Consider the following 9,487-nt stretch of genomic DNA (forward strand, 5'->3'; position numbering starts at 1 on the left):
TCCTCACCCTGAAATTCTTCAGTGAAGAATGCATAAAAATTGCCTATTCACCCCCCTCTAGTCGATATAATGCACTTTCAATTGGTATCAGAGCAAGGTACTCCATTGTTCTATGTGATTTTGGTTTAACTGCCTAGAGTTTTAGTTATGGCAACCGCAGGTATGATCAAGGTTTTTGCTGGGTGTCCTACCTTTGATGGGACGGACTACCCCTACTGGAAGAATAAGATGCGCATGCATCTTGAGGCAATTGATAACGATCTCTGGTACGTTGTGGAGAATGGTGTTCCCTCTGTCACTCCCACCATCAACGCTGCTGATGTGAAGAGATTCAAGCAACTCGACTCTCAAGCAAAGAATATCATATGTGGCCATCTGAGCAAAGGACAGTATGGCAGAGTGAGTTCTTTGGAGACAGCCAAGCTTATCTGGGACAGACTGTCCAAGGTCAATGAGGGAGTCTCAACACAGTGTGACTCTCTCGTTGACGTTCTTTGAAATCTCTTCAACCGCTTAAAAACACTCGACAATGAAAATGTTCAGCAAACCTTCGATCGCCTCACTGACATCTCAAATGAGCTTCAAGAACTTGGTGCCGCCGATATCACCGACCATGAGGTGGTGAAGAAATTGCTGAGATCGCTTGATTCCTCATTTGATACCTTGGCATTGATGATACAAGAACATGGAGACTATAAGTCTCTTGATCCTGCTGATATCCTCAAGAGACTAAACACTCATGAATTTCAACTTCTTGAGAAGAGAGATCTCTATGGATCAAGCTACGGTAGATCACGGGCTCTGAAGGCCAAGGCGGTATCCGAATCAGATGGTGAAGATTCTGACAGTAGCCTTGGTGACCCTGAAGAACTGAGCCAGGAGCTAGCAATGCTCGCGAGGAAGTTCCAAAAGTTCTCAAGACGTGGTCGTTTTGGTAAATCCTCAAGAGGTGGTGACTTGAGATCAGATTCCTCGTCCCATGATTACAAGAAGAGACTCTACCACAAATGCAAAAAACCTGGACACTACATTCAAGATTGTCCTTGGTGGGAAAAGGAATCAAAGAAGAAGAAGAAGTACAAGGATTATAGTTCTAATGATTCAAAGAAGAAGAAGAAATCTTCAAAGTCCTCATCATCAAGACCCTCAAAGTCCTCATCTCACATGAAGAGCAGCTTTAAGAAGGCTCGAGCATTCATTGGCAAGGAAATGGACTCTGAGGCTGAATCTGAAGAAAATGAGGAAGAGGAGGAATCTGAGGACTCAGACTCTGGTGTGGCGAGCCTAGCCCTCGCAACTGCTTTCGTCAGCAAGTCTATCTTCAACTCTGAACAAATGGACCTCCCCAGCACTACTGATGACGACGATGAGGACTACGCTCCCACCTATTGCTTCATGGCAAATGGCTCAAAGGTACTTAAATATCCCTCCTATGAATCTAGTGAGGATGAATCTGATGAAAACCTCAAACCCAGCTACTCTAAACTTGCTAAGATTGCTATGAAACTACAAAAGGCTCTTGAAAAGGTTCAAAATATGCTAGATAAAAGCGATGATATGTTGGGTGAGGAAATCGATCGCACTAAAATCTTGACTGAAAATCTTCAAATACTCCAGTCCAAGTTTGACAATCTTCAAGGTCATCATAACACTCTCCTATCTCATCATGAGAAGCTTTCTTATGAATTTCTTCAAAGAAAGCAAGACCTTGAGCAGTTAAGAGTGAGTTATGAAGATCTTCAGAAGGAGCGTGATTCATTACTCGCTCAACAGATCAGCGCTACTCAGGATGAATTTGTTCCTCCATGTTTAAAGTGCATTGGACGTGAAACCGCTAATTCTTCACCTGAATGCTCAAATACTTCCATTGCTGCAAATTCTTCAACTGCCTCTGCTATCACTAATCCCTCATCTGAGGACATTGCTAGTATCCCTGATGATGCAGGGCTGAAGGAATTGTATATGAAAGGCATGTACAAAAGCCTCAAAGGGCATCAGGCTCTTTGTGACGTGCTTAAAAAGCAGATCCTCTTCCCGAGACATCAAGGAGTTCTTTTTGGTGGTCTCGTTTTCTTCGGCTTCGTTCTCTCTTTAGGTGGAATCTGTGGGTATCGCTTTACAGTGTTGCATTGGAGGGATATCGTCTGGTTTCAATGTGATCCCGATCACTCAACGTTCATTTCGTTTCTCGGTTGCCAATAACAAAGTGGGTCACTTCATATATGGGCTCAAAGATCGTATTTGGCCTGATTTTGTTTGCCACTTCCATTTGTTCAATGGTCGTTTTGCAAAAGCCCTTACAATTGACAATTGATGGCACGCAGACCAAGAATTAATTGATGTTGCGGATAGGAATTCTTTTGCTATCAAACCTTCTTGGCATCTTTTATCTCACAAGGAGCATCTTGATCATTCTTCTGCTAAGGAGCTTAGTAAATTTGGAATTATTCCTTTGTATAATTGGAATTTTTCAAACAAGGATTCTCATGAAGCTTCTTCATCCTCGGGACCGTCGGTGCAAATTCAGAATCTAACTCATATTCCTTCAATTCCTCCTTGTGACATTTCGGGCATTGCTTCTGCTCCGGCCGCTGACCATATTGCCTTAATGAATCATTACCTGTCCCAAGCGAAGTCTGAGGAGAATCAAGACATTAACTACCTTCTATTAGGTACATTCAAATGTCCTCTTACCGTGCCATATGCCCCGCTGCCTCTCTGTTTTTTAAACTTGGCCTTTAGGTACGCACCTCCTCATGTGACTTGGCCTCCTACGCTTAAAGCCCAACACAAAGCAGATCTTGCCCAGGCCCAATACACACAGAAGGAAATTGAGGATTTGGCGGCGAATTGGGCTGCATTATGCTCTAAATGCCTACAATGGGGGCACAGTCAGATTAATTGCCACTTTAAGCTCATTTGCATTAACTGCTCCAGTCCGGCTCATTGTGCCATTGACTGCCCCAAGCGTGCCATCACATCACAAAATAATGGGCAACTTCCTTTAATTGGTAAAACTATGATCAATTCGGCCGGATCTTCAGGACAATCCCCTCCTGCGCCGCAGCCTGTGCTCAAATCTCAGCCGCCCATCCGTTGTGCTGTTTGCGGATTCTATGGACATGTGGAGCAATCTTGTCGTCGGCTAAAATTTCAGAACAAATGGAGGTGGGTTGTAAAAGTTCAACCGGCCCGCTCACCCCCTCACTCTCCGTCTTCCACCTCGAAAACACAAAACCCCCCGCTTTGCCCTGTCCCATCGCCCCTGCAATCACTCCCTCCGTCGCGACGCTTGACCATGGCCAACTACCCTCTGAATCCATTCACATTCCTCCCGTCGGGGTTCGCCGTCGAGCCCGGCCCGGCGGACCGCCTGGTTCGCAGTGGCATGGTGGTCGGTCCCATTGCGCCGCTCAGCCACGAGTTCCTGGCGATTGCAGAGACCAGCCACTACGTCCCTCTTCATCGCCGCTCTGCCATCCGCAGCCAGATCACTGCTTTGCTCCATGAGTCCCAACTGTTCACCACAGAGGTCAGTGATCACCCGTTTGGGATTGGGATCTTTGGGTTTACTGATTCTTTCATGAGGGATACGGCAGTTAACACATGTATCGAGTTAGAAGAAGAAGATCTGCTGGTCACTTTTGTCCCACACAATGAAGCACTCAATAGGCACACCACTTCATTTGGGCCAGAAGTTTGGTTGATGTTTTTTGGGTTTCCCTATGATTATCAAACTGACTACAACATTACTAAGGCTCTGGGAGGGTATGGTTCGCTAGTTTCATGGTATAACCCGCGGCAGGACCGTCGTTTCATACTGCTCAAAGCTAGGGTGATCCGTCTGAAGTTAATCCCCAAAAGCTTTGTGGTTTGGCAACTTGGAGGAGCCCGGGACTGTTGGACCGTTCAGGTGACCATCTTGCACAGTAATGACTTCAATGGCCTCCTTCCAGAAGTGCTGCCGCCTGGGGAGGAACCGCCGCCACCCGATGGCAATCCCCATCCTTTGTTTGGGCCCAATCTTACTGCAGAACAGTTGTACCAGCAACAGGTACACAATTGGTTGGTTCAGAACGGTGCACCAGCTGCGGCCAACACTGCAGGTCAAGGTGCAGGTCATGAGGATGTTCAGGTGCTCCAAGATCAAGGTGGGTGGGGAGCATGGCCCCCTCCACAGCCCATTCAACTCCCTCCAATGCCTCCCCACCTTGTCAACTATCAAGCTTGGCTTGCAGCCCAGGGTCTGACAGTCCAGCACGGCATTGTACCTGAAAATAACATCACTGATAATGCTTTCCAGGCCTGGAATGACTCCATTACTGTGTCTGACAACTCTGGTTCCTCCCAGGATGAGGCTGAGATTTTGCCTGATATGAATGTGGCTCTGGTGGCGCTATCTGATCCAAATGTGAGTGTGGTTAGCAGGGAGGCTCCTTCTGAATCCCTAACTATCATAGTGGATTTACATGCTCATGGTATTCTCTTTGGTCTGTCTGCTCAAGGAGAAGAGCTGTTGTCGGTCCTTATGAATGAACAAAAAACCTCGACAGCGTCTCAACAACTTCATTTTTTAGGCCTTGCGACCAGCTATTTCTTCCATTGGGCCTTGGCAGTAGGGATATGGTATGAGGAATGCTTCTACTTCTATCTATGTTAGAGTTACAGTTGACTCCGAGGGTCTCAATTTCTCTCAGGTTCAGTCTATTACCCCAACCCCTGCAGCTGTTTCGTCTGTGATTATTGAGGAACTCCCGACTGACAGTGCGGTGTTAAGCACTGATACTCCAGAACGTCAGCTTCAGCCTTCTGTTATCTCGTCGGTTGTCATTGAGGAACTCCCTACTGACACTTTGGTGCCCGCTACTGATGAGATTCAGAATTCCTCTTCTGCACTGCTTCCTGCACCACCTGCCCCCAACCCAAGGGCCAGGCGCCCCAAGGCAACGGCTTCGATCTCCACTACAGCTGTTAGGCGCAATCAACGCTCCAACAAATATGATGGCTTCAAATCTCAGGCTGTTAAGGATGTACGCACCAGCACCTCCAAGGTACAGCCTCGTTTTGTTCCCTCTATTGGCTCCTCTTGCTCTGCTGGTGACATCCCTCCACCCACACCTGTCGCCACTCTGCAAGCAATTGGTGTCAACCGCTGTGCGATCCCGGAGAGTGGGCTCTCCTCTGAAGCTTTACTGGCTGCTCCCTCGGCTGCACCACCGCATGATGATATGCAAGGGGAGTCGGCTACTTCAACGTCTGAGTAATCTGTTTGGTCCTTATGCCTCACCTGCGCTATTGGAATGTGCTATCCTAGAATGTCATAGGCTTAATCTTAGAGAAGAAACAGTTAGCCCTTACTAATGCGATTATCTCGAGCGGTTGTGCGGTCGTTTGTTTGCAGGAGACCAAAATGCCTGATGTCTCTTTTGCGTTTATTAAAACTTGCTTCCCTAAACAATTTGATCGTTATGCTTTTGTCCCCTCGCGGGGTGCTTCGGGAGGTCTTCTTACTATGTGGAAAAGCGTTGTATTCACGGGTAGCATCGTATTTGCTGATGTTTTTGCGCTTACTGTCAGTTTTGTCAGCACATAGTCTTCACAATCGTGGTCTCTTGTCAATATTTATGGTCCTTGTTCAGGGGACGATCGTGAGGCTTTCACCACTTGGTTATACGATGTCCACATCCCTAATGGACAAGACTGGCTTCTTCTTGGCGATTTCAACTATATGCGGGCCCCTGATAACCGTAACAAGCCGGGTGGGAACTTAAATGATATGATTACATTCAACGATATCATCCGCAAGCAGCAACTAATTGAAATTCCGGTTCAAGGCAGAACGTACACATGGAGCAATATGCAACTTGACCCCTTGCTCGAACAAATTGATTGGTTTCTTACTTCACTACACTGGACCAACACGTATCCTAAAACCCTGGTTAAACCACTTGGCAAGCCTATTTCTGACCATATTCCTTGTGTGGTAACTATTGAAACTCATATGCCCCGTAGCAAACTCTTTAGATTCGAATCTTACTAGATTTTGCACCCTGGGTTCATGGATATCGTTCAAGAGGTTTGGAATAAACCTGTCTTTAACAAAAATGTTGCGGCCACACTAGCCCACAAGTTTAAGGCCCTCAGACACGCGCTCAAAATTTGGAGTAAGCACATCTCCAAGCTATCCTTTGCGATCAGTAACTGTAACGAGGTCCTAGCTGATTTAGATGAGTTAGAAAATAAGCGATGCCTCACAATTCCTGAATCTAACTTCAGAACCATCCTCAAAGCTCATCTACTCAAACTGCTCAAATATCAGAAGCTATATTGGAAAAAACATTGCACCATCCGTTGGGTCAAGTTGGCGATGAGAATACCAAATTTTTCCAGGCCATTGCCACCGAAAGGTTTCGAAAGAACAACATTGCTTCTTTTCGAACTGATGATGGCAGTTTAGTTGAAGATCACCCTGGCAAAGAGGCACTCCTTCACTCCACTTATAAATCCAGGTTAGGTACTACCGCCTCATGTGATATGAAATTCGACTTGCCTGCAATCATTCCGCATGCCTATAACCTTGATCATCTTACTGATCCATTCACCGAGGAAGAAATTGATGGTATTTTAAAATAAATGCCCCCTGATCGCGCCCCTAGCCCTGATGGATTTAGCGGAGCCTTTCTTAAAGCATGCTGGCCCATTATTAAACATGACTTTTATGCACTTTGCTCCCAATTCCATCAAGGCACTATGGATATAACTAGCATCAACGACGGTCTCATTACGCTAATACCCAAGGTCAATTCACCCGAGTCAGTAAATGATTACAGACCGATCACCCTTCTTAACTGCTGCCTAAAGTTGATCATGAAATTGCTCGCTAACCGCCTCCAACGGGTTATCCTTCAACTGGTTCACCGTAATCAATACGGATTTCTTAAAGGATGGACCATCCAAGACTGTCTGGCGTGGGCCTATCAGTATATTCACCTATGTCACACTTCGGGCAAACAGATAATTCTACTTAAGCTAGACTTTGCAAAAGCGTTTGACACGATTGCTCATGAGCCCATGATCAATATAATGCGGCATATGGGGTTCAACGATCGATGGATTGCTTGGATTAACTGCCTCTTTTCCTCTGGTCGATCGTCAGTTCTTCTAAATGGAGTACCGGGCCGTCAGTTCCTTTGTAAGTATGGGGTTAGGCAAGGAGACTCACTATCCCCACTCATCTTTGTTCTCGCGGCTGAGTTGCTCCAGGCTGCAGTTAATGACGTGTTCAGACAAGGCAGGATCCATCTCCCTTTCCCTTGCAGAGGACAAACTGACTATCCTGTCCTTCAATATGCGGACGATACACTCATTGTCCTCCCCGCATGCACCCAACAAGCCACATTAATCAAGCAACTCCTCTCGGACTATGCCTCCTCTATTGGGCTTAAGATCAACTTCCATAAATCCACGTTAATACCAATCAACCTGGACTTGGAAGCCACAAAAAATTTGGCAAGAGTTTTCGGATGTGCAATTGGCTCTATGCCATTCATCTACCTTGGCCTCCCATTAGGCACAACAAAACCCTCCGTACAAGAGCTCATGCCTCTGGTCTGTAGATTAGAAAGACAGCTCACGTCCACAATTTCTTTGATGTCGTATGGAGGCAAGCTTGCTTGGTTAAATGCGTCGGTTACATCGCTCCTCGTGTTTGCCATGTGCACACTCAAGTTCCCTCCTAAACTCATTGAGATCCTTGATAAAATCAGACTTCGATGCCTTTGGACTAAGAAAACAGAACAAGGGGACAAATGTAACTCGCTGGCTGCTTGGAATTTGGTCTGCCGACCCAAGAAAAATGGAGGGCTTGGAGTGATCAACTTAAAGATACATAATGAAGGTCTGCTGCTAAAATTCCTGCACAAGTTCTACAACAAACTGGATATTCCCTGGGTGAATCTCGTTTGGGACATTCATTACATGGAAAAAATACCTCATGCGGTGGACACTGTTGGCTCGTTCTGGTGGAAAGACATCTTAAAACTCACCCCCATTTTCCGCGGAATCACATGTGTGCAGGTGGTTGACGGCAAGACGACGCTCTTTGGGAAAGATCTGTGGAAGGAGGAAATCCTACAGATATCTCACCCTCATGCTTTTTCATTTGCCATTCATGAAGATCTTTCTGTGGCTGAGGCAATGAATAGTACGGATCTGCATGAAACCTTTCACCTACCTGTCTTGCTGTAGGCGCTTGAAGAAATCCAAGATATGCACTCCTCTCCACATTGGATTTCCCCCTCGACCTCACTACATGACGTATGGCATTACTCGTGGGGGTTGGCATACTACCAGCGAAAGGACTACTATAAAAACTACTTCAGGGACGGGGAGGCGCACCATGCTTTCAATCATCTGTCGAAATCGAGATGTACTATGAAAATCAAAGTGTTCGGTTGGCTGCTCTTCCTTGACAGGCTCAACACACACAATATGCTCAAAAGGAGGCATTAGAACATCAGGAATAACTTTGATTGCATACTGTGTGAGCAACACGTCAAGGAAACCATTGACCACATGATCTTCACTTGCCCGTTCAGCCAAAGTTGCTGGGCGAAACTCCACATAGTCTGGGCACCCTTTGACAACCGCCTCGATCTCCTTCAAACAACAAAAGACGCTTGGCCGAACCCTTTCTTCTTTGAAACATTCCTCACCTCGGCTTGGAGCATTTGGAAAGAGAGAAACAACAAATATTTCAGAGGAGTGGCTCCGACGGTGGCGGGCTGGCTGACACGATTCAAAGAGGATCTCCAGCTTCTTCAACATAGAGTTAAAGCAGCCCATAGAGCTGCCTTTTTCACCTTTTGTAACTCTATTGTATAACCAAAACTTACACTGTAGTAGAGCTCCCTAGCTGCACACTAGGTGAAAAGGTGCACCTTGTAAAATGGCTGATATGTCTATGTAAACATCCCATTTATATAGATATATGAAAAACAGTAGGGGTTCTCCCCCTACTGTCAAGTTTCAAAAAAAAACTTGAGAGAGGTCTTGCGACTTGCATACAAGGCAAGAAGAACCTCAACGACCTCTTGATCAACCAAAAGGGAGTTGTGGCCAAGGAAGGGGTTGGGTACGTGCCCAAGTCCAAGAACAAGAAGAAGAATGACAAGACCAAACGACCTCCTCCTCCCATGCAAACCTTTGTGAAGGAGGGAGAGAGTGCTTCCAAGGAGAAGAAGAACAATGCGAAGGGTGGTGCTGTCAAAAAGGGCAATGCCACTCCTCTCATCAAAGTCGATGACTTTAATCCTTCTTATATGTTATGTCGTGCTAGTGATGGGCATGTCTTTGCCAAATTCGTTGGTTCTCCTCATGAATACATTGAATGGTCTATTTGGGTTCCAAAGACCCTTGTTACTAAAATCAAAGGACCCATTACAAAATGGGTACCTAAAACCAAGCATTGATCTCTTGTAGGTGTTTG

The sequence above is a fragment of the Triticum urartu genome, chromosome 3A (genome assembly GCF_056163025.1).
Source record: "Triticum urartu cultivar PI428250 chromosome 3A, HENAU_Tu73, whole genome shotgun sequence".
NCBI lineage: Eukaryota > Viridiplantae > Streptophyta > Magnoliopsida > Poales > Poaceae > Triticum > Triticum urartu.